The 27,098-nt window shown below is 38.5% G+C and overlaps 1 long non-coding RNA gene across 1 annotated transcript; it reads left to right on the top strand.

Annotated features, from left to right (window-relative positions):
- The first annotated feature begins 1,536 nt into the window (after window positions 1-1,536).
- LOC135281375 (uncharacterized) lies at window positions 1,537-26,971 on the top strand. Its single transcript, XR_010348033.1, has 4 exons — window positions 1,537-1,671; window positions 23,973-24,041; window positions 24,621-24,749; window positions 26,363-26,971. It is a non-coding gene; the product is annotated as an uncharacterized LOC135281375 (long non-coding RNA).
- The last annotated feature ends 127 nt before the right edge of the window (window positions 26,972-27,098 follow it).

Below are 27,098 nucleotides of genomic sequence, written 5' to 3'. Positions count from 1 at the left end.
AGGACCAGGAGACTTTGTGGGAGTGCTCACGAGCTGCCTGTCACCCTGACACTGCTCACCAACCAGCAAGACAGCAGGGCAGCCACTGCAGGACCTATTCCCTTCCTGTACTCTGCAGACATTTAGCCCAAAATGTCAGGCTTAGAAATACATCTGAGAAGTGAAATAGGTTAGTTATATGGAGAAAAAACCCTGAGAGCTTCATCTTTATTGCCTGATAATTATTAATGCACATCTCCCTGAAATTGTGTGAATTTTGTCCAATTCCAAGAGCAAGACAAGCCACAGAATTTGGCTAGAGATACAGTCTGCATACATACAAAATATATTGCAATGTATCAAATGCTTTTACATGTTCAGATCTGGGTATTTTTTGCTCGTTTCTTTTCAAAATTCTAAGTCCACTTATAACTGGTGTTTTTGAAGAGTAAGAGGCCACTGTGAAAAGACCCCATATCACACTTGTTTCTGTGGCACGTGAGAGGTGTTTCCTCTCTGCAGACTCCATTAGCACCAATTCCCACATGGACTATTGCTCCCAGAGCAGGAGCTGAACTATTCACTCCGTTGCAGGTGTCTGCACAGGAGCAGGAGAAAGTGCCCCCTGTTACATCTCCAAACACTGCAGTGTGGATAATTATTACAGTCCATGCTTTGGGGGGTTTCCAGAAGCAGTAAGGTTACAGCAGTCCCTTGAAATCTTTCCAGTTCTGCAAACCTTAAAGTCCAGTAGCAGGTGAATGGTTTCCCTGTAGCTGGCTGGGAAATTGTGTCCCTTGACCAGTCACTTTCAGTGTGGTGTTAGAAATGTCTTTTTACTTTCCATGACACAGTTATATAAGGCAAAAACATGTGTTTGTCATTCATATCTCTACATGTGTGTGTGCAAGATGCTCACACACACTCAAAAACATAGGTTACATTAACTGCATTTTTTAATACAGAAATACACCCTTGGACTTAGAACTAGAATCCACAGAATAGAATGTAATGTACCCACCTTGTGACAAAGGAAGAGAGAAAAGAATACAAGAGAGATCAGAAATCCAGGACAAAAGGCAGACATCTTTCTGTGCCTTTCCATTACAGAATGTTACCATAGATGTAGCCCAGCCTTTCATGTGGGTGAGTTCGTTTCTCAGTTCTGCCAGGAGCAGAGAGACAACCTTGAGCTCTCCCACCAGGGATTTCCCTTCTCCACTCACTATTTCTGTATCTTGCTCTGTGACTGACAATTAGAAATGCTATTATGTCATGACCCATATGACACGTGAAATGCCAAAGCACCAGGTGTTCTGAGATGATGTTAAGTCACCTCAATAGGTTTCATTTCAAGTTCTAATGAGTGTGACAAAGTAATGATACATAGAGAAGATCCAAAAAGTTCTGGGAGGCTGAGAGGAAAAAAAGTCATTGTCTGTGGAGGTAGTTTTTGCAAGAAACTAGAATGTGCACAGATGGAAGAAGACTGACAGGAAGATTACAAAACACAGGGTTATATAACTTTAGCTAAGGATGCTGCACCATGCTTCAGACTAAACACCTGGGGCCAGATTTGATAGTGAATCTGGAAATTAATTCATTTACACCAGCAGTGAGACTGTGAAGTTTTTGGGCTTCAAGAGCAGCTCCACTATTGACCCATGCAGGGTATTTCATCCCCTGGCTGAGGTAAGGTTATTTGCACTAAGAGGTACTTGACTGTGAGAAGAGTTTAACCAGCCAAAAAAATTGTAGATTTTTATTGTCAATAATGCATTTACCTGTCACTGTGCTAACTCTATTTGGCAAGGCTGCAATTATATTTTAAGTGAAGTAGATCTTAATAATTTTATTTGATTTTAGTGCTCATAACAGATTTACCTTTCCCCTCCTGCCACTTGCCCGGTTCCTTTTTGGTTTAATCTGTTATCTTTTCATCATTTAAGGTGACAAGACCTTTGGGGAAGGGATTGGTCATTTTCTGTGTGTTTTACAGTATTCAACTAACTCCCCACTGACATTAAATACATGTCCTGAGTATTGTAATGATGTTATTCCTGTCTATATTTCTATTATCTAATATCTACATTCACTGGTAATTTTACATTTAATTGGTTTTCTCAGTATCTTTTACACAGTATGCCATCATGAAATGATGTCACAAATGAAATTTCTTTCTTTGCAGACCAATGGGTATTCATTAGAAAACATACACTGAAATAGTAATAATGCAGTGTTAAAATTGTCAGTCCTTTGCATTTTAGTGCTTAGCAACATTTCAGGTATCATTAACTGAATGGCATTAAATTAATTCATTTATGAAACAGAGCCCACTTCAATGTTTTCATTCTCTAAGGCATGTCAAAATTTTGCAGATGCATACATAGATTAAATTTTCAAATCAAATGGAAAATATTTCGCCTATAAAACCTTAATCTTCAGCCTGTAAAAAATATTGTGGACTATGAAAGAGCAGGTTCTACATCCTTGCTGTGCCTTAGCCAGTCTGAACAAAGGTCTAATGAGTCTCTGAACAGTGTGAAAAAAATCACTGGCTGTCTGACTAGCCGACTGTAGGGCAGGAAAAAATCCTATTTGTCCAGGTTTGATTGAAACTTAACTGTCAGTGCCCACACAAACCAGAAAAATAGGATTAAAGGCCAAAGAGATATTAACAGTGGAAATGTTGTACATCTGCTTTGACAGATGATTTTTGCACTTCACAGGTTTAACTAAAGATCATTTTCGCAGCAGTTCTTATGAAGCTAAAGCCTTTCTAAATGAAATTATTAAAAAGAACTGAGGATTTGTGAAATCTAAGCTCTCATAAAACTATCCAAAATGTAAGTGGTAACGAGATGCAAATATAAAGTACAGCACTTACATTTCAAAATAATGAGATGTCTGTACATCAAAATCCAATCAGGTTGTACAATGCTAAGGGCTTAGTCAGCTATTTTTTCCTATCTCTGAAAATCATTAATCATACACCAAAATAATTTTTATTTATGACTATGGGAATACAGTAATATTTCATAGACTGTGAGAATTGTAAGGATAAAAGTGAGAGAATCACCTTAGCTTTTAACATCACCCAGATACCTTCCAAAAATAATGACTCAAATCCATTCAGCACACAGGAGCTGATGTGCAGTTCTGTTTTAGTCTGGACCAGTGGCAAATAATTCAGTTCAGAGCCATTGAGCCACCACAGCCAAATAAGCCCAGGAATTTCTTTTCCATTGTTTGATCTGATAACAGGCTTAGTGTCAGAGCTGCTCAATGAAATGCTACAAATCCAGAAGTGTAAGTTCAGATCCTGATGCTGGGTATTGTGCCAAAGCCCAGGCTCAGTCAGAGCACTGGTAAAAGAGCAGGTGGCTGTTTGAGCTGGGAAGTCAAAGGCACCAGGCACAGGAGTGTGCCACAAGTTGCAGGTGGGCCTGGCTTGATCTCCCATCACCATGCTGTGGAGAGATGAGTGAGATTCTTAAAACCAGGAGATTTTGGAATCTCATCCCCAATGTATGAATAAATGAAAAACATAATTTTTTTCCTGCAAAATAATATTTGTTAATTTTTATCCACATCTAATTTTTAGTGTTGTTGTGTCATGGTTACACAAAACACCGTATATGAATGAATGGCCCTGAAGGGAATATTCTAAAAATAAAGGGAAAAGTAAAGGGAATCTTTTTAAAACCTTGTCTGACTCAATTGCCATTGTGCAAACCCCACTCAGAATTGTGCTTTGAGCTCAGCCACCAGACCTGTTCTCCATTTGCCAAGATACAAGGTACAGTCAATGCAACAGTGATGAAACCAATTTCTGAGAAAACTAAAGATCTTCTCACGATTAAAAACTAACTATTGTTAGAGGTTGTAATATTTCTGTTAAGTTCCAGCATGGACTAAGTTATTGGTAACTGATTTTTTCTTTTTCCCTGGAGAGATTTGATACAAGCTCTGAATGCCTGGGATCTATAAAGACACAGTAAAACCAAATGAGAACAAGTGGAAGCACTGCTGTGGAGAAGGCAGAGTGCTCATGTGGATGAGGCTCATTACAAATCAGATTTACTCCACAGTTTCCTTCCAGTTTCAGTAAAGGCAAAACTTGCATGAAAATACCATTGCTGACTGCAGCTCTGGGACTCTTCAGTAAAAGGATTGATCCTTGAAGTAAGTGGAACCTGGATACAAAAGGAGTGCTGAGCAGCAACCAGAGGGCTCCAGATTATGACAAGTAGATTATCCCAGTAAGAACCACTTAAAAAGCAACCACCATCAGGACCTTTTCTCTACAGCATAGGCTCTGTGGCTTAGAAGGTTGGGCAGATTTTATAACACATTTAGTAGCACAGAGGAAATATTACAGATCAAAATCCAGAGTGTGTACCCTCACATCAACCCTGTTCTCCTGAGGCATGGTTTTCATTATTGCAGGTGTTTATTTTCTATTTGTTCAAAAATCATGGATAGGGCCAAACAGGATACTTGAGCCCTGAGACTCTGTGTAAAAATGGGAGGTGTATTTATCTCTGAACTGTACTCATACAAAGCCAGGGAGCACTCAGGTGAGCACAGGCCCCTGAGTTAGCCTGTCCTAAGTCACCAGCTCCAGGGCAGAGCTGCCTCCTAAGGCCAGTCAGCAATCCTTGTGCCCAAGCTAAAATCATGGCTTATGCCTCTTGCTGACAGCTCATAACATGGTTTATTTACCTACTGCTGTTCATTCAGAAGCACTCCAGTCTCCTAAAAATAACTCAGTATATTATATACATTTCTCAGCAGATGTTTAATGAACCCAAACACACAAACTAAGGAAGGCAGGGTAGCTCCAAGCTCAGCTGGGCTAGAGAAAAGGTCCCTGATTTATCTGAAGCTAGCCTGGAGTATCTGAAAGCTTTTGTTGAGAGAAGTTTAAAAATTCAAGCGCTACTTAAAAATCACACATGAGAGAATGATTTTGGAATACTCCACTTTGCAGAATACAAGCTGATGTATCCAAGGTGCATCACTGAGCTGTCAGAACATTCCACACACACGGCACAGCAGCCTCTAATTAATCCACTGGGTGCCACTAATCCAGCTGCTGAGGGGGGTGTTCCTGGCAGCCCACTCTGCACCTTGCACAGTGATGGGAGTGTGTGATACCCAGTACCATTTTAATAGGGCATGTTGGTATTTGAAGGCCATTATAAAGCATATTAAGGGGATATATATTTGCACATGAGCTTTCTGGACGTTCTCCATGTTTAGCTGATATCCTTTTATACTTCCATTAATTTGTTAACTCTTCTACACACAAGTCTTATACAGAATTCATACTTTATGTGTGATTTCTTTCTTCCTGACCATTCACTGGTGTCCTGCAGTATCAGTTCTCTGTCCACTCTCCTCATCCCCACTGATTTACTAATTTTTAGAGTTTTCCCCCATGTTTTAGCATTGAAAATTTGACACATCTAACTCAATTCTTCAAAGATATGTTTCCTGTTTCTTGTTGATGGGACAAAATTTATAATACCAAATCTTCCATGTGGATGCTGTATCTTATGGAGACCATTGCTGTGCTAATAATGGTTGTGCCATGATTTTTTTTGGTCGACATTCCCACTTATAAATGTGTAGGATAGTTATGGAAAGCAAATGCATGAGGCACCAACATGGCTAAAATAAGTTCAACTCAACATTCAAGCACACTTATGTTTGATGTCAATTTAGCTGCACATGATATTTCTGAAGCAGCAAAGTTTCTTTATAGTAAAGTCACTATATTTAACTGTTCAAATCACCTTAAATTTTTAATTCTTTTTCTTATTTAAGATATATTTCAATAATCCAGCCAGTCCTAGTAGGTCCCTGGTAAAAACTGCATAAATAACACCTCTGAGTGCTATGTCTGAATAAGTTGCAAGCATATCAAAGCATTATTTTCTGTGGCTTTTGTAATATATTATGCACACAGATAAAAGTGTCAAAGTTTTTAGCCTTATCAGTGAAGCCTCAAGGGGGCAGTTATGGTATAACTACATGGTCTCAACCAGATGGAATCCTTTGGGCTAAAAGATTAAAAAATCCACAATTTATTCCAAGCATTATTTCTCAAGTCTATGGCTGCAGGGTTTGAGTGGATCCTGGAAACCATTTTCTGAAGCAGAAGTAAAGGGCCACAAATTAGATTTATTGAGAAGCCCATCTTTTAATATAAAATTACATTTTGCCAATTTCAATTAAAACCACTCCTTCAAGAAATCCAGCTAAGGAGGGAGACTCAGGACATCAGATACTTGTTGCTCTCAAAAATCAGATTTGCAAGTGAAGAAATTTAATTTTTTGAAAAAATAAGCAATGTATGTCATTGATGGTGGATGTTTTATCACCTACACTTGTATCACGGTAAGAAATTCTCCTTTTTAACCAGCTTCATATCAAGTTCTGAAGAAGCTCAAAGTAAACCTAAGAATAACACACAAAATTCCATTATAAAAATATATCTGTCTCTGCCTAAAACACTCCTGTGATTCCACACCATTTGCAGAAATTTGTTGGTTGAATTTAACTGTACACAGAAGCTCTTGACAAAGAAGGCATTTGGATTTCCTGCTTTGGACTTCAGTGGACACAGCTCCACTGACTTTTTTCATCAATCAGTTCCCTCACTTTGCTCTCTAAAATGAAAGGGTGGTTTTATTTGGTTGGTTTGGTCTGCAGACCTAAGTAATCAGGTTCTTATACCCCAGTGAGTAAAACTGAAGTTCTCTCTTGTCAACAAGAAGGTGATTAGGGCTTTGAGTATAGAGATAAGCTTATTACAGCAGGAATCTGTTCCCAGTAATGGTTGCACAGTCTGCCCGTGCACTTATAACACTTGATAGGTGTTCATCTCATCTGCTGCCAGGGACTGGAGCCAAACCTTCAGCAGACGATTTCCTATTATTTAAAACTTTAAGTACATATTAGTAATCTAATTACTATCTACTTAGTGGCACTGGGACAGACTATTAGTCTATGCAAAAGCTGTCTGTAGAGAAGAAAATCTAACAGCTTTCTTTCAAAAATATTTAATGAAATTAGATTGTTCAACTGCCAAGCATGGCTGACCTCCAAGGGTCAGTAAGGGTCCTGGTTCTGCCTCTGGCTCTCTCCTACATGAATAATGTGTGCTTGCAGCTCTATCCTTGAAAGGTTCCTCAGTAGTTATCTTCCAGCAAACTTGCTTTGATAGCTTTCAAACCTATCAAATACGTATTTAATAAAGGTATTTTTCAGAATATCTGAGTGGAGATGGACAAAAGTAAATGTGTATGAAAACTCTCCCTGATGGCTCCTTTCTGTCACAGCCTGAAGAACACATACAATTAAAATTCCACACGGAGCTTCAGAGAGGTAATGACTGAGACTCATCAGACTCTATTTTAAAGTACCCAGAGGGTGAAGCAAACCCAAAGAGGAAAAGGACAAAAAAAGATTGGGAATGAATACAAAACAGTTAATTAACATCAGATTTTGAATGGTCAAATGGTAGGAATTCAGAGACCCAGCAAGAAACAGTTTCCTGGAGAAGTAATCATAATTTAGAGAGGTACTGCCCTGGAGGACAGCTGGGAGGTGACTCAACTACACTTCTCTGCTATTTGTTTTTCCTTCTCTCACTGCAGGAAATATGATAAAAACTATGACATCCAAATCACTGACAAAAAAAGAATATCCATATAGCAGAAGCAAAATCAAAGTGTGTTGGACAGAGGAGCATATTCCCTAATCCACACCAATTTTCTGTTTGGGCTGTGCAGGCTAGCCTGCTACATGCCCTGTACAGTCACAGTCTGACTAAACAATTTGTCTTAACATTCTCATTTTCCAACTAAATTCCCACAACTAGAAACCCTCAGACACTTGTATATTGTACTGACATAAATCAAGATTTCCAGCTCTTACTTTCCAGTTCCAAATATGCCTCTGAGATCCTCGTAGCATTTAAAAGCTGTTTTTTTCACTGTACACATATTAGCATATTATGAAAGGAATAATTAGCATATCAAATGCTGGAGATCAATTAGCTGCCAAAGCACCAGTCTAGACACACTCGCCTGACACTTGTAATGAAATCAAAGCCAAGCTGGCCAAATGCTGCTGCTCCCCCAGCAGGGCTCCTCAGAGCAGCAGCAGTCAGTGTTCATTCATTACCCTCTGCAGCAGCAGAGCAGAAGCTGATTATCATCTGCTCCCATTTACCGCAGTTGTTGAGCCAAACCCTAAATGAGTTCACAGATTTGGTGACTATTTGTTTCTTGTCTGTGTCTATTGACTGCGTGGTTTTGTTCCACAATTACCACTTGGTTCCAGTAATTCCTGCACTTACTCTTGAGGTCTCCTCAGATACAGCTCGGGAGCTGCCAGCTCAGCCCTCCCCATGCTGGAAAACAGAAATCTGCTGTGGACAGCCAGGGACACGCTCCTGGTGCACAATAGAGTTCAGCTCCAAAAGCTCTGCTGTGTCAAGACTCTTTGAGGTTTTGAAGGATTCTGAAGAGGATTTAACTCATGATGATGAAACAGGGCCAGAACACTGCACTGCACAAAGTAGAGATCAAATACATTTGCCCTCAAAAGGAGCATAAGAAATTGTGAGCTTCAATGCCTTGGCGAGCTGAGAATGAACAGCCTGAGGCAATACATGTCCAGAGAGCAGCAAATACAGCAAACAGCAGCTAAGTACCTCATTCTGCAGTCTAAGGATGATCAATTCCTCATGAGATTCTCCTATACCTAAAAAAGAGAGAGGGAATTTCTTTTAATGGAAATGTGGTCAAATCTCTGCTCTAAATTCACTGTACAGCTCCGTATCAGATGCCTTCCAACAGCTAAGATTCTCCATTCGTCACTGAAGCTTTGACTTCTTTGAAAAACTTCTTGCACTTTTGCCCTAATCACACTTCCCATGATACAGACATCTCAAATACTCATTTACTTCCATGGCATAATAATCTTTAACGTGCCATTATCAAATTTCTGTCTGCAGATACTATTTAATGCAGAGTCATATTATATGATCGTGCATTCAGGAAAGGAAGGCGACTGGCTGGAATTTCATCCGTGTTAAAGCAGAGACAGCTCAGGAGAGAAATTGTAGACAGTGGTTTAGCAATAGATTTATTCCCATTAGAAAAGGAAAACCACGCAAAAGCTAAAAACTGGTATGGCTTAGTTACTTTGTGACTCCCACAAAATATTCTCCAACACAGCTTTTCACTTACAGACTTACACGTTTTCACTTCATCAAAAGAATAAACATTTCAGCAGAGAAAACTATCACTGGTTTTATATGCTTTGCTTTGAGCTCTACCTCAACAGGATGTTGATGGACAATAAAACCTATATTCTAGTCCTCAACTGGAAGTTACTTCTGGAAGGAGGAATCATATAAATTGACCACTTTGGGAAAATAATTCTGTTTTCACGGAATTATTTCCTCTTTATTACAATGTGCAGTACCCCCAGTTTTATTTTGATAGACTGCAGACCCACCATACCAAGTATCTGAATGCTCTGTAAGTTCACTGGTAACAGCAGTTATTCCTGCTCAGATGGACACAAAGCAAATACACGACAGCAGCTGCCAAGAAAATCCAAGGTTAGTTCAAACTCTGCTCCCAAGATTTCACTTGGTGTTTTTTTCTGATAGGCATTACCCTTTCCACTGTTAGAAAGGGTAATGCCTATCAGAAAAAAACTGTCTCCTAAGTTGCTGGAAATTTATATTCATACAGTGATTTTCAAAGGTGTTATGAAGGAGAGCTAATTTATACCTTTGTCTTGTGCCTAAGATACACTTACATGAATCCTACACATTCAGGAAGCCAAACTGGAGAGGGTGAAGGAATTCCTTCCCCCTGAGGGAATCTAAGTCAGTGCCTTCAATTTTATGGTTAGAAATGAGGAACAGAGTGGAGGGAAATTACACATTTTGATTTCACTTACTATGATAATTTGTGTGGATTTAATGCAATAATTATAATTTGGGTAGAGATAAATTCACAATTATTCTAGTGAGGAAACACATAAATATATTCACAATTCAGACATTTTAAACAAAATCAGCTATTACTTGTCCAGAACTGAGAAACTCCTAAACATCTGCACTGAGCTTGCACAAAATACTACAAATTGCTAAGGATTCCCTGAATATTCATTTCATTTGTTTGTATTTAATTTGCAGCATATGATGTTTTATGCTAGTAATTATATAAAATCAGCACTTACAAACACAGATAAAGGCCTTCACAGAGCCTAGCAGTGAGCACAGCACTGTGTAACAATGTAATCCATTTAAAAACAAAAGAAAAAATGCTGGCATCATTTCGGAAACGTAAAGCACTCAGTACAGCTGGAAGAAGCATTTATTATTTATACTCTGGAGGCTTTTCATTCACATTTACCAACATGTTTACAATTTGGAATGAAGATAAATTAGCAAGGCAGCAGCCAAAGACAATTTTTTTCCACAATAAATTTCAAATCCCGTAACATTCAGGTAAACCATTCCCATCCTTCCTCCCAAGTGACTGACAAAGATGTGAGAGGCTTAGTAAGATATGCTTGGATCAAAGTGTAGATGCTATGTCACATATAGTTTCTGGATTTGGATACATATCTGAGTTAATGCTAGAAATACATTTAAGCTTGCCAAGGCAGGTTGGTGTCATGAATAATGTATTGCATCCTACAACTGAGAACCCACCATAGAGGCTTTTATAGCTATCCATTGAACTGCTGGTCCAACATGCAGAGCATGAATTTTTCACACAAAAACCTGTCTGGGGTTTTTGGGCTGTGGGTGCATGACAAGTGACTGTTCAGGGCATCATCCTAAGCCAACACTATAAAAAGTTAACAAACTTGCATGAAACCACACAGTCATTTTCAAAACTGACTGCATAATTTGTGTTACGTTATGTTATGCTGTTATCAGTCACAGCAGTAAAATACCTGCACTGCAATTATGGATGGATTCAGATGCACAGGAAAAAACATTTCAAGTCACTGTTGAGAACCATTCAACTCTCTGCCAGTGGAGAAAGCTGCAGAAAGCACTTGCCATCTCAACTACCCAGCCTTCACTTATTTCACACTGTAAAAATGAAAATTGTCCTATGACCCTTAAGACATTAGTGGAATATCCACAATTTATAAAAGAAGGTTATGCTATTTGGAACAATTTCTGTACATATATATGTATATATATCCGTATATATACAGTTGCCTGCTCTGCTTCTTTTGCCCTTAAAGCTCCCTCAATGCTGAGAGCTTCTCCTCTGTGCATGGCTCCAATTTCCCCACTCTGAGCACACCTAAAATGTAGATTGCTGAGGAGTTTATTCTCAGGGTATGTTCAAGCCATCCTGTGGCCAGAGTAACACAGAGTTGCTAAGGGCTTTTTTCCAAAAAGGGGGTGCTTATGTTGATATGGGTATTTGAATAACAGCCTGGAGATCAGAAAACTCTCCCCAGTAGTGGGAGACCCAGATTCCATTTCCTCATTATCCTGGAAGGCTGCAAACCTCATCTCCCAGCATCCCAGGCAGCTCCCAGCCTGTGCCTGCTCTGGAGGGCAGGCAGCTGCCTCCTCTCCTGCACAGCAATTGCTCTGCAGCACAGAAAGCACGCAGGACTCACAGATCAAAGAGGGAAAGCAAACATAACACTATTACCCACACAAATTATGAAATAAAAATCTAAAACTATTTTACCATTGGCTATTTATCATGCACAAACTATATGCCCGTTGGTATCAGCTGAAGGAAAAAAGCAACTATTTCACAGCTAATACCATTGCCAGTGCCAAAACCTAGTCCCTGATTCACTTAATACTATGGGATCAAATTCCTGTCAATAGAATCTCATGGTGTTGAAGCTTCTAACTTGACAACCATCTGCCTCCACAAAACCAAACTGCATACACAAAACATGCTGAGTGGGTATGAGACAGTATCTGTTTACTGATTACTATTGAATAAATTTTAAAAGAAGTAATTGCCCTGTCATTTTCTAGCTTTGATGTACTTCAGAAAAAAAATTTCAACCTTCAGGCAGGGGGAAAAAAGAACACTTAATAAGGTATGGTTTCCCCAAACCTGATAAACACAATCCCAAAGCATCTCTTTAGAAAGTCAGAGCCTGTACTTTACAGATAACTATGCTTCTGGAAAAATACCAAATTATACTTAGCTCGAAAGCAGATCTACACTGGGCATCAGGGACTAACTTAGGAAAAAGAAAGGGAAAAGAAAAGGAAAGATGCATTATAAAGAGAGAACATTCAATGCCTGGCTTAATTTGTGCTCAGAAACAATTACCCCTTTCATCCCTTCATCACACGAACAGTGGATGAAAAATTCTGCCTCCAAATACAATATATTTATATATAATATATCCTATGTAATATGCTCTCAGAAGTGATCTGGAGCTCGCAGGTTTGCTCTGCAGGAAGCTGTGAGCTAGACCAGAACAGGAACTGGGAGAGGCAAGGTGGCAGCCCCAGCCTGCTGTGGCACAGCAAACCTGTGTGTGACAGCTCCCAGCAGAGCAGGCTGGGCCCTGGTGCCTGGAGTGCCCTCACGGGGACTCCTGCTCCTGTCCCTGCACATGGGTTCCTTCCTCACGCCCTGCCTGTGGATGTACAACCACAAATTTCACTGAAATTCACTGACTTGGGCTCCCTGGTCACCAGCCCAGGGTGTGAGGACAAAGCACTGAATGTTCTAAACATTCTCATGAGAGAAAGGCGACACCTTTCATCACCCCCATCACCTCTGCACCAGGTGATGTAAGAGTTGTGACAGATGCTGGAAGATTAATGCAATGTCTAGGGGTCCTGAGGTGGAGGGAAGGCGACAGGGTGTGCTTGGCTGATGGGGGCTGTTAGGAGTCAACTTTGAACCTGGGGAATAAACTATGAGCCAAAGTTTTCTAAAATATAATCAGTGGAGGTGAGCACCCAGGTTAGGAGACTCTAGACAAGGTAAAGTAATGCTTAAAATTAGAAATAACTACATAAAAGCAGAACAACAACAAGCCAGAACACTGGCTTCTGTAAATAATGTTAAAAATGAGACTGGAGCTTAACAAAGCTGAAACAGTAAATAACAAATAAAAATCCATTTAAACTCCCTTATCTGATTTAAGTAATACTACTGCAAGTTCTTATTCTTCATTATGCAAACTTCTTTCCATTGATCTGACAATTCTGATTAAATGTTTCTAAGCACTCCCCAAGCTGAAATTGAGGTCATTCACAAGATTATTTTCTGCTATTCAAATTACTGTAGCATTAAAATAATTCAAAGCAATGTAGTGTGGCTATGAACAAGGATATGTATTCACTGATGTTAAATCAAAATGTTAATGACAGATGCTGATCATAGGTTCTCAACAATCCGATTTTATTTTATCTTTGAGAAAAACACTGTGCTTCCAAACTTACTAAAAATTGCTGTGGTACAAAACCAAAAGCTGTCCCCATGCAGAGGAAGATCTCTTCAATATTAGACATGGAGCAGAGTTGTGAAAAGTATTCCTAAAACCTGCAACCCCTCCATGGTACTTCTGACACTACTGCAAGTTACAACAAATCTTCTTGTCAGGGGACAAAAGGTTCAGGACTGGAACTGCTGCAGGATCATGGGCTGCCACTGAAATTTAAAGCTTCCTCCTGTGCTCCCTCAGGAGTGAGGAGCAGAGGTCACAGCTCAGCTGCTGAGGGTCCCACTGCAGCCATGCTCAACTCTGCCACAATAACACATGCCAAGCTCTTACATCTGTGTAGAATATCTCGCACACTGAAGGAAAGTGGATGATTTTCCAGCTCAAGGATTTTTTTACTAATCTGTAGGAAATAATAGATGTCTGACGTGTTGGGAGGCCTGTGCCTGTTTCACACTTCAGTCCAACCACTGTTGACAATCCAGAAGCACAAGTATTTAATGCCAGGTTTCTTCCCCTTCTTCCAGATTTTGTTTTCATTGCCCACAAAAAGGCACCCTGAATATTAAGATTATGGCAACACAAACCTCCAACATCAGTATTAAAATCTGTAAATCTACTAATATTCAGACCTATTCCCAAGGGAAGGCAGCAGCTCTGAGGGTCCAAGTGAATGGGTGTGCTTTGCTGCATGTCAGGGAAGCCACAAGGTTGTTATGGCACCTCCAAGGGAGCAACAAGTTGTGAGTCCTAAAGCAAACCCCTGCCAATAATCCTTTCTGAGTCAAACTTACTGATGTCAAACCTAATTCAATTCTCCTTGTTCCTGCAGAATGCCAACAGGAGACAAACTGCATCTTAGACAGGTCTCAAGATACCATTTTTTCATGTTTATTCAATTTCAGAAAAATTATACACTTCCCCTAAAACAAATTGTTTTGTCAATATTTCAAAAGAGTAAATAGCGTGAGTCATACTGCTCTGAGTCATCCACCTGGATATTGATTTCAGAGAAAATCATACAATATCTGATTAAAGATTATTAATTACTCTTAGAGGATTAATTCTCTTTTATAGTACTCAACAGCTTTTGGGAGAACATAAGTCTTGTCAGATCAAATACTCCCACTAACAGAGTGGCAGAAATTGTTAACAACATATTTCTGAGCATGTTTTAGGCTTTGAACTCGATACCACACAATTTGCTGATTCTAAGAGACAGGAATACCCAGAAGCTAGAGGGCAACATCAAACTGGAAAATACTTTCTTCATACTACAATTCTTGGGCTGAAAAGCTACCTAGAGGCTGATTCTCAGCCCGTGATACGATGTGTTCTTTTAATACAAATATACAATTGAAGCTTATCACATTTCCAAAAGGATAAGGATGGACAGAATGGAAATGAGTGAACAATAACTACAAAGTTTGCTTGCTAAACTGAACTCAAAGGCTCTTCTTAACAAGCAAATACAAGGTGTGTGATGTCAAAATTAAACATTGTAATCTCTGACTAAGGAACCTAAAGAATTGTCAACAGTAACTATCTCAATATAAGCTACCAATTCACAAGTTGAACCAATAACTGAAATTTATTATCTGTGTTTGCAGAGAAGTATATTAGATGGTCATTATTCTAAATGTTACTGCTTGTAAAATCTATAAGTAACAAGTGCTGCAGAAATCATTTGTGTTGAGCTTCCCCCATGTAATTTTATAATAAATTACATCAATCATAATGTTGCTGGCTGCCTGTATTGACAGATCTGTAAATTGGAGTTCGTTCTTTGATGTTCCTGCAATTCTAACTTTGATACCTGAAGCATATCAGAAAAAAAAAAATCCATATTAGACAACTATGGACTTGTCAAATTTCTTACACTTGATTTAAAACAAAGCCTCAATGGATTTGATCAATGATGTTCTACGCTGATCCTAGATACAATTACTAACAACATCACTAGCATTTATATAAATAAACTTTCACCATGTCCCAAGTAAAATTACAAACCTGTAATAATTGAAACTTAGAGAAGCCAACACAATGTCAGCTTGCTGCAGTTTATTTTATGGCTTCACAGAGCTCATACATCACTTCTTTGTAAACACTCTGCTGGCCTTGATGCAGTGCAGCTTCTCACAGTAGAAAAACAAAAGCGTTTTTAATTATCACAATGAGAGGCATAAGTAAGGAAAAACAATGCTATTCATTAAACCTTTCCTAATTGATTTTTTACACAGTCTTTTTTAACCTAGTAAAGCACAACCTAAAAGCTAAGCAAAATCGTTGTTGTTATTATTATTATTCAATTTAAAGTTTACTGAAGAAGAAAATGCTGCGGAATTTGTATCAAATTAAAGAAAGTATGTATAGCTATTTTCTGGCACATTTGTGGCACAGATAGAAAGAAACATGGATTAAAAGACCAAGCTCTGCAATTTTGCAATCTTAAAAAAGAGATGGATTGAAGAATTAGGGAAAAAAAGCACTTTCAGACCGTGAAGACTGTGGTTTGGAAGCATCTTTGTGGTAATGTTTCCTATTATGGTAGATATTTGGAACAAAATCAGTCTGTTCTTTTTCCTGGAAACAGGATACAATATGCAGTAAAAATGTTTAAAAATCAGCCCAGAGTACTCTCAGTTTCCATTTTAGGAAAAAGATAAAGTAATTTGTTTGCCTCTGATGCCATCTCCACTTTTTCTAATTCTATTCTAACTGGGCTCTGCCAGAAATTATATCCTCATAAACTCACTTAGGAGGTGTAAACATTTGTCTTTGCAACAGTTCAGCAAACACAGCATGCCAGGTATCTTCAAAGCATTTCTTTTCCCTGTAACTGGATTATAATGGCTAATTTTGTTAAGAACTGATCCCTAAAATAGTGGCATTATCACAGTCATATGACAAAGATGGCACAGGGCAGAGTGAAGGGAGAGGACACTCAGTCAGGCTCAGTGCATCTGCAGAGCTTGGAAAGATGAAAAATAATTGAGTAATTCTTTCTTGGACAGACCAAAATGTGTTTCCCAACTGCTGGAATCACTGAGGTTTTGCAGCATGTGTCACACACCCACCTCTGCTGAAGGATATTTAAGAAGCACTTCTCTAATAAGTTCTAAAAATAAATAGCATGAAGTCTGAGTTCATGGGAAAAGATTTTAAGGAAAGGGTACTATAGTACACATCACATCGTATCAACAAGAAATGTTTAAATTCCATTGAATTCCAGAGAATACTGAAGCATTTCTTTCATCTGAATAGTTTAAATGAACATATAAAAGGCACGTAAAATGTATGTAAGGGGTATCCTTAAATGGTTTCCTGGTAATAATCTTCAACTCCAAAATAAAATCTAAATTCCAGATTAGGTTTATTTATGCATTGAATGTGAAAGTTTAGCCTCAAAGAGAGGGGGGGGGGGAAAGAAAATGGATCTAATCCAATTGCTAAGCATTAAAATGAAATTAGACAGTAAGTAATCCAAAGACTCAAAAGACAAAATGTTCACAGGAACCATTTGTCTGAGGGAAGTCTCATGCCATGAGAAGCAATGTTTGGAAGCTGATAAATAAGAACAGGATGAGGCTGTACTGGAACAACTATGCTGAACATGAACTCCTAGCAGCAAAATTAGGGAACAGCATCCTATCACACACATTTTTGCCAAATCACCTGGGACCTCAAGCAGCTTTACACCGTGACCCTTATGTTCAGTGGGTAAACTAAAACACAGAAAATAGGGTGAAATGCCAAAGCACTCAAGATGACCTGGACTAGGAAGCAACCCCTTAATTCCACTGCCTTCCAACATTTCTTGCAAAGCAGAACAAAGGGCTCTAAGAGGCTGCTGATGTTCAGCCTCTCTGCACAGAGTTCACTAACACAATGACTTTTATTTTTAGAAGTATGAACACCTGGTAATAGGCTTCATAATACAAAGTATCTCACAAAATTACTGTATTTTATTCCATTATGGGGACCAGTGCTAATATTGATACAAAAAAAACCTATTCCCTCTTTACCTATTACTTTTTCTTCTTGTATTTCCCTCTCTTCATTATCACAAGGTACCATAGTTCAAAAAAAGGATCCATTCCTAAACTAAAAACAATATCACAAAATATATCTAATAAAAAGTCCTGGCAACCAAATAAAAACTGAGTGTTAAAAGTCTACACTAAAATTATTAAGAAACAATTTTATTCCTAAACACAATGACCCTAAGAATTACTATTTTAGATCCAAAATTCCATAAATATGTTATGATCAGTTGATTATTTTGGTTGATAATGAAACTGTAACTGGTGAAAATACTAATCTCATTACCTAAAGGGGGGGGGGGGAGGAGGGGAGAAGAAAAATCTGTGTGGCATTAATCTTATGCAGAGGTACTAAATTATACATTTTATTATCCTCCAGAGATTTACACTCCCATTATCTCTTACACCCACATAAGACAAAGCAAGTGTAAATCTGTCTTTCTCCGTGCAGAGAATTTCTTAATGCCGTATTAGAGAGATAATTATTCTACCCCCGTATCTCATAACATTGTTTTTTTAACTATCAGAAGTACTCTGAGTTAATATGAAGACAGATGTTTTGACTGAGAGCAACTATGGATGTGTGCTGAAACTAAAAATTAAACCCCCACATAAATAAATATTGAAATGTACATTAATTCTTTTTCCAAGGGTGATCTTCCACCACCAAGGAAGGTGCTTGGCCGGGATTGCCTCTAAATATTTGCAGCAGCCAACGGAATTACATTTCTGTACAACCTTCATGGGTTAATTTATGCAAATTTCAAAACACCCAATTCCTTCTTCTGTTAATTGTACATAGTGTAGAGCTATCCCAACTGTGCCAATTCACACCCATATAAACAACAGAAGTACAGGCTGAGTGCATCTAAATTGAGACACAATTTTTAACAATACAAATGGTATGAGAAAAAAAAAATGCAAATATGTCAAATATGTATTTGATATATTTTCGTATATCATCCCCCAATATTACACACATCATCCATTCAGCTGTGATGGGATTCAGTCATTTGCACATGGTAACTACTTGCCCAAACTCTTAACAAATTTCAGCTGTCATGATATTCCATGGAGAGCAATGCGGTGTCTGGGTTAGATACAACCAAGAATTTTGAGTCACTATAAACTAAACTCATGCTATGACTTAGATTTTTAACAGATAAACCAGTTTAACCATTGAAAAATACTGTGAAGAGCTCCTAAAATTCTTAATTGGTATTCATGGACCCATAAAATCACAGGATGGTTTGGGTTGAAGGGGCATTGGAGATGGTGTAGCTCCAAGCCCCCTGCCATGAGCAGGGACCTTCCACGGAAGGACACTGTTTGTTCTGTAACACCTGTAAAGTTTGCAAACTGCACAGGAACTGAGCTATGTTTGGTGGAGCTGGTCTGTCACATGGCTACACTTGCCATTTTGTAAATGAACATCCCTGGGTTTGGCAGGAACTGATACTGCCATGCAAGACAGCAGAGTTTAATGAATTGCAAACCCGTGTAGCTGAAGCAGCAGGAACACACCCTTGAGAATACTCTCATCCTGATGCTTGGGAAGGTTTGCATACAAAACTCCTCAAATGGAAACATAAATCTGGCTCCTCGAGCAAAAATTATAACTCACAGACTGAATTTTTCATTGAAGCTGAATGCACCCTGTACAGCTGGGAGAAGAGGGGACACATTCCTTGCTCTCTCCACTCTCCTACAGCCATCTCGGACCTGGTGCAGCCTTAGGGTTGCTCTGCATTATGCCAGCCTTTCTTTCAGCTTGCAGTCACCTGTGCCCAACCAAACCCAAACCAGCTCAGTAACTCTCCAAGCAAGCAATCCCTTGCTCTGGTTCTGTGCCTCCCCAGGACAGCCTTCCTCACAGAAATCCCAAACCATCTGGTTAGCCCAGCTTTCAGCTTGCTTTGATCCAACAAAATTGCTCAAAGCAGTAAGAAAACAAAAAGTATAAATGTCTCTAAAACCTAGGAAATGCCTCTTGGTATTTGGCATGTACTGAAGCAGATACTGATGCCAGTCTGGTTAATGGAAATCCTGAAGAGCTTTGCTGAGGACAGGGATGCAGGACAGGAAACTTGATTTTGCTTCTCTGCCTGATATTAAGCACTGTTTTTTAAGTAGACAAAGAAAACACCTCCACTGTGCAAGAAACTTCATCTCCTTTAAAATCAGCGTCGCTCTTCTGAAATCAACTGAGTTATAAAAATTTACATCAGCTGCAGATTTCCTCCCAGATGTGATGAAGAGAGTTCTGTTTGCTCCCCTGGGTCTCAGCTCAAGCTCTGTATGAATACAAACCAAGCTTTTTCCCTAAATGACTACCAACACATTTTCTCCTGAGTCACATATCCTTAGCTTCTACATACTGCACATTGCCAAGATGACTAAAACACCTTTAAAAAGTATTTAAATGTTTTCTTCAATAAAAAGCATCAATGACATGGTTTTCTTACACAGCTAGAAAACTCGCCCCATTTTATTGCCATTTATTGCACCAGCATGTTAAAAATTATATTTGCTGTAGAGAACAGGTCTCAGGATAATATACAGCACCGAATCAAATGGAAAGGAAACTTTGAGACAGAGCAAGCAGCAGCCCTGAAAAGGCCACACAAAACGATGGGGTATGACAGATTTAGCCAGGAATTACAAGGAACAGGAAACAAAATAATTATGATAAAAAAAAATTACAAGTCTGCACACATGTAACTAACTGCAGTCTTGGAACCAAAGTTATTCTTACATCAATTTTATGGATTTAAATTTATATGAAAATACTTGGATTTCAGAAATAAAAACAGAGTAAGATGGCCTCAACTAACAAGCAGGATGCATTGCATCAGAGCCTTGATCTTGAAAATCTGTTTTTCAAAGACAGCAAAGGTCACATCCAGATGTCAGTAAAAATCATATTATTATGTATGCACAGAAAAATATAGCATTAGTATTTTCAAAGTATATGCAATACTTAATTTGCCATTTTCAGGGAAGAGTATACATTTTAACAAGTCCAGATACTCTGTGTATATTATTGCATTGTCTCATTAAAAAAACAAAAACAACCTCCTAAGCAGACAAAGGCTCCTATTCAATTTCGGATAATGCTCACATAGTCTGTCTTGAAAAATGTTATTGACTTCTAAAGTTGAGCATGCACAAGTTAGAAAGCACCAGAATTAGATCTGTTTGTGTTTATTCAATTTAGCAAATCCTTGTGTAGAACTGGAACCCTGGGCTCTTACCTTGTCTGCCACATAATCTCTAATTTTAGTGCACAAGAGTCATTCCTCGTGTTAGGTTTGCTGCAGTTCTACCAAGGGTATCCTTTTCATACAGAAAATGTTTTATTCTTAAAGGCTTATTTCTGCTGCACAGAAGCTGGTACCAAAATGTCAGTCAAATCCTGTGGGATGATGATTAGTCATATTAAATCCTGCTTGAAATTCTACAGATCTTTGTGGCTTACTAATACTGCTTACAACAGCAGAGGGGTTGGTGTAGAGGGACGAGCTTCCCTTATTCCAGGAAAGCCATCTGCAGCCCCTGACGTGTGGCACTGCTCAGGTCTCACAGGGACACCTCAGCAGACTGAAACCAGCTCAAATAAAAGAGGTCACCAGCTGCACCAGATAGGTGAAAATCTTTTGTCTAAAGATTTTCAACCAACTCTAACCAGCAATATATCCATCAGAATATTAGATATAAACTCAGGATTTGTTAATGCCAGACTAAAAGCAGTTTGGTCTTGAGGAGACACACCTGGTGAAACTAAGATTTGTATGGTGGCACTTCTAGGAACTGGCCAAAGAGTAGGCTTCACAGAAATAAACTGAACAGTTTCATGTATAGCCAAGAAATAAAAGAAAAATAATTCCCTTTTCCTTTTTTTTCCTCCCTTTTTTAATAAGTTGTATCTGAATAAGGACTTCACTTAATGTAAAACTAATGCCATTCCTCTAATGTTGCATTTGATGCAATTTTTATTCATATAAACAGATTATGAGATATATTGCACCAGGAAGATCTCTCTTTTTAAAAGCAGAATATTAGGAATTGTAATGTAGAAAATTGGGGTAAACGACCTTCATTTTTGTATACAAAAATACAGAATAACTCAGTTTCAAAAGGAATATTGGAATAATAGCAGCATCAACTATTTTAAAAAATTAGGCTGGTGGTTATGAGTGTAATGCTGCTAGAAGCAAATAATAAAAGTAGAAATTCCTAGCAGAGGTTTCTCAGAATACTTACCACATTCTACTTGGAAGCTGTAGTGGGGATGTTTGTTTCCTTGGGAAACAGGAACAGTTGGAAGAAAAGGAAGCAGCAGAGCGCTTGAACAGAGAACTGGCCCAGACCTCTGAATTGATTGGTTTTCCCTCCAGCAGCACCATTTGCTTTCCAAGAGACCTTGGAAAAATTTTTCTTTTCTCTCTGTTTCAATCTTCAGACCTGCAGACAGGTACAACAACCCCCCTATAAAGCCTTTCCAAAACCCACAGACAGAAAGCATTGTAAGATTATCCTTTCCCACCACTAAAGGTTCACAATGCAGTTGAGTCTGCAAGATCTAAGCAATCTTTTCATGTACTTAATTCACATTCAAGTTTCTTAATGCATTCCTGGGCTATAATCACATGTTGTTTTGAAAGATATATGACCACAATTCACGTTGCTTTAATGATTAAGGAACACTAATATGGTTCTGTGAAACCACATGCAACATAACTCAGCCTCCCCTGGTACACCTGGGTCCCTGTATTGGATTGCAAAACAAGCAATAAAATCCCATAAACAGCTGAAGCAGAATGGCAGTTATCAAATAAAACATCTATACAAATATCTAGATTCTATACCACAACGGCATTTTATTTTACCTCATCCACCACGCAATGATCAAAAATCCATCTTTTTAACTAGTCAGCAATATATTTTGCTGAAATTACCAGAATATGCCCATAGATTTGAAAGTCTACATTAAAATGGCAAACTGCAGGAAAAAAAACCCAACCGAAAACCAGAAAGTACAAAGTCCAATAATTTTCAAATGTGGATGTTTAAATAGAATAAACAAATACTGGAGACTGAGAGCACAGTGCTGCCCAGTTTTACTCAAGTTTTACTGCAGTCTCAGGCAGATTCAGAGAGGGAATGACTGCTAAGAAGTGGCTGTAGAAGCAGTTCTGCTCTTACCTGTGTGACCTGCAGCCAGGAAACCCAGCTGGGATCCCCTTGAGTTGTCCATACCAATGGAGCTGAGCATGTGAGAGCCATCCTGTGTAACATCCACTGCCATTTCCACAGCATTTCTGATGATAAAAATCAATTTTTTTTTTTTCATGTATTTCACAATTGAATACATTTTTCATGTATTCAATTTTTTGTTTGAAAATTAAGTCTACAATATCATTCAAAAGGCATCTATTCTTAGTATTGGTACCTTTTCCCTCTTTTAATTATTCTGAGAATGAAATGGATGCAGGAAGAAATACTCTCTGAAATATTCAAGACTGTAAAGCAGTTCTGCAAGATGTCTTACATTGCACTGAAAACAAACTGAGAGGAAATATTAAACCCCCCCAAAACATCCACACATTAATAAGATACAAAAATTAATTTTAATCTGTTCAAGTTTTTTAAGCATCCAGTAGACTATGGCAACAAAATCTTTTATGCAATTATACACCTCCTGAGATGGATAAAAATTTAAAATAAAAAGATTATACCATTTATCAGCACAGGTAGGTAAATATATTCCACTCCTTAATGATTTGGCAGCTATTACAAAGTAATTATCAACTTGTGAGATGAGGAGATAGAACAAAAAAGCAGATTACTACTTGACAGCCAATTTTCAGTGTTTTGTTTCAAGACATATGCAATGGCATTTTCTGTTTTAAAAGTAGAACTGTACTCTCATTACTCATTAAGTAAATGAGACCTTAGCAATAAACTCATTATGAACCTTGGGGAAGTCTTGAGTCTGCCTTGAGCCATTGCAGGTACTTCATTTGTTCTACATTTATCCAGAACTACACAGTCTAGATCATAATTTCAGTTCCATAATTAGAAATTCCAATCCTGCAAACAGTCTCTCCATGGCAAGGCAGACACAGAAAACTTCACACTTGCTGCAATTGCTTAACACCCAGGAAACCAGGTTTGCAATTCAAAACCAAAGTGAACACTAGTTTTTGTAGAAATAGGGAGGAGATAAGGTCAGAAATATTCTGTGAGGATTTGGAAGAGATTATGGGATCATTTGCTTAGGTGAACTGACATATTAAGCATCTTATATCAGGACTATTTATGCTGTGCTCTTTTTAACTTCAGAATCCAAGTACAGATGCTGCTTTCCATTTGTAAAGTCTAGGCAGAAAGCTGCAGACTGTTTTTGACACAGAACCATCATGCTCTAACCCATATTTCTTAATTTTCTGTTCCCAGCATGAAGCCCATTTCCTCCCCAGAATTTTGCATTTGGACTGGAGGCCAAATTCGTGAGAGCTGACGGCAGTTAAGTCATCTTGTTGCACTTGTTGAAAATAGGATTGAAAAATACCTGTTCTCACAACTATCAGTTGTCATTTTCACATCACAATTTTCACAATGTGAAGGTGCTCACAGAATCAGGCAACACTTCACTTTTAATAAGTGCAGAATCAAGAGACACCTTAATTTCTTCTTTAAAAGGATGAAATATCTAAAAAAGCACTAAAAAGCAATTTTATTCCCTTTTAAAAGTGCTTTCAAATATAGTTTTAACAGCTGATTTATTTTATTCCTCCTACATTCGTCTGTTTGTCTTCATCATTTCACTCTGAGAAAAAGCTGTTCCACTCTTTTAACTTGTGGGCTGCTATTTTTTTTTTTTTAGACTGACTCGCGTTGTCACATCCAGTTCCTCTGTAAATCACCCCATAAGGCTCTGCACCTTTCCTGAGCTTTATTTCTCCTACTGTTATCTGTAGAGTCTGCACCAGAACAATGACTCCACTCATTTCAACTGCTGTGCCATATGTCAGTGATACGGTTCCAAAATGCTTCTTAATCTTTGCATTCTAGATAAATACTCTCACACATGTTTATCCACAGCAGCAGCTGCCTCAGGAATCCGTGTTGTATGGGCACCTGGAAGGATCCAGCCAGGCAGAAGTGCCAGTGACACACATGCATTTCCTACTTGGTGTGCAATTTGCTGTCACTTCTCCCACCCGTCAGCAGGTGAGATCAGTAGTTTTCAAACATCCTTTTCCAAATGCCCTCTCACCTTCTGCTATATGGGATTGCCTCCATGAGGGAGCATTTTTGGCCTTTCACTGATATGTCTGATTTTTGTAGGTTTTACAAGTACAGTGGCATGGCTGTGAAGATCACCATACTTAAAATGCAGCTTTTAATGTGTTATTTCATTTCATTCAGGTCTGCTTTCCAATTAGACAACGTTGTCTACGTGGTCATTTATCCCAAATATGTCAATGCCTTAAAAAAAGCTGTTTTCTAATTGGGGTGTAAAACAGTGCCAGGAATTAACAATCTGGATTCACTTTCTTGCTATAACAGAAAAACTATGCTATATTCAAGCTGTATGACTTCTCTTTGCCTTTGTTTTCAGACTGTGAAAAACACAAAGTTTCTGCACTTACTGCATGGTACTGTACTGTAAGGCTTTATTAATTCAGGCCTTGTTTTCTCATTTCTTACAGCATCATTTCTACCACTAGTTCCATTAATTCTAGTAAAAATTCTCAGTAGGATATCTACTGCTCTTTCTGCAGGACTGAGAAAATTTTTCATTAAGAAACAACAACAGTTTTTCCCCTTTCCCACCTGCCTTCAATGCCTTTTTCTAATTAAAAGTACATTAGCTCCTTGAGAGCAACAGAACTAAAACTATTTTCTCTATAAGTTGTATTTTTTACCTGCCCTTCTTAAAGAGAAAAAGACCCAGCTTACAAATAAACTGGTTGGAGCCCTGGCAACAGAAACAGGAATTTTCCCTTCTGCACTGTACTTACTAACAAATACAAGTTCCCTTTGCTTTTTGCTTTAGCCTCAGGCTTCCAGTATGTAGAAACCTGCTGTCTAAAATGAAACTTATATATTTAATAAGAATTCAAGACTGTCTGAAGAGAATAGGTTCTTTTATTAACTACATAAGTCTGAAACTCAGTTAGACACTGTTCAGAGTTCTGTAAATATAAGTCTATATTTCACCATGGACATGTTCAGTGACTTAAAAGCAATATAAACAAGATAATTCCTAAAGGAGTGTGGCATCCTTTTCTCAGTGCAGTCATATCCATCCCAGTTACTGGCTACTTTACTTTACTGTACTTTATTTCTTACAGTGTTCTAGAGGAGGTTTTTGTGTTGGGTTTTTGGTTTTTACAAGGAAAAAATTTGCAAAGAATAATCAGCACATGAATAGCAAAGATATTGCTCATGTTTTTATACAATATAAAAAATTCAATAACTGTATGAACAATGTTGGTACAACAGAGTGTTTTGGTTAGGAATTGAGCTACATTTCTCTGCTACCTAAAAAAATCAAACTAAAAGAGCCTGCAAAGGGAAAGAAATCCCTTTCCTGCCTACACAGTAGTGTTATAAAGTCTCCAAAGCAGGATATCATGCACATGCCATATTTTGCATAGCAGCCCTAGCTTTATTTTTAAAAAAACAAGCAACACAAAAGAGAAACTTCTTAAGCCTGATGTTTCAGACAACTGTTGCCATTTGCAAACACTTTTTCGGTGCAAAAGTTGAAGTATTCTTATCTCTAAAAAACAAGGTTTTCCTAAGAAACTCAGAAAAATGCACTTTTTTTTCCCTAGACATTGAACTGGCAACATTTCCCTACAGAACAGCTCTGAATCTGTCTGAATCTGAAAAAAAAAAAAAAAAAAGGAATTCCTTGACCCACAGCCAGCCTGTGAGGAAGCAGCACATTGCAAAGATGAAGGTGCAGCCCCTGGCAGCAGCTCTGCTCCCTCTGCAGCCTCCCTGGAGCTCGCTCCTCCTGCCCAGGCTCTCCGCGGGACTGCAGAGCCACAGCAGCATCGGGGCAGGGCCCCGGCCACCAGCACCAAGGCTGCCTTAACCTGCACAGAGCTGGGGCTAAATGCTACAGCTGGCATGGAGAGGAACTGAACTGGCTTGAACAGCCACAATATTATTTTCAAGGAGTCTAAAGGAAAAAAAAGGAGCCAACATGAGCTCTGTGCAGCAAAGAGAAAGGGCACAAACAGGGACCACACAAGATGGAAAACAATTGGGCCATGAGAGTCACAATGTTGAAGGACACGGAGTAAAAACTACAAGAACAGACTTTCCTAGTGAATATGTGCAAATAACTGCAAAGCCCAGACTGCCCTGAAGAGTGATATCAAAGGATTCAATTAAAGATAGAAAGGATTTATTGCTTCCACAGTTTTACAACAGAGCTATCGAAGACAAAGTGTAAGGACTAAAACTGTAAAACATTTTAATGCTTCTGAAAACAGATAGTGAGGAAACGGGTTTTTTCTCCAGATAGTATTAAAGCATGTACCACTGAGCAGTCTATATTAA

The sequence above is a fragment of the Passer domesticus genome, chromosome 15 (genome assembly GCF_036417665.1).
Source record: "Passer domesticus isolate bPasDom1 chromosome 15, bPasDom1.hap1, whole genome shotgun sequence".
NCBI lineage: Eukaryota > Metazoa > Chordata > Aves > Passeriformes > Passeridae > Passer > Passer domesticus.
The sequence above is the reverse complement of the archived record's forward strand: the minus strand, read 5'-3'. Positions and strand labels throughout refer to the sequence as shown.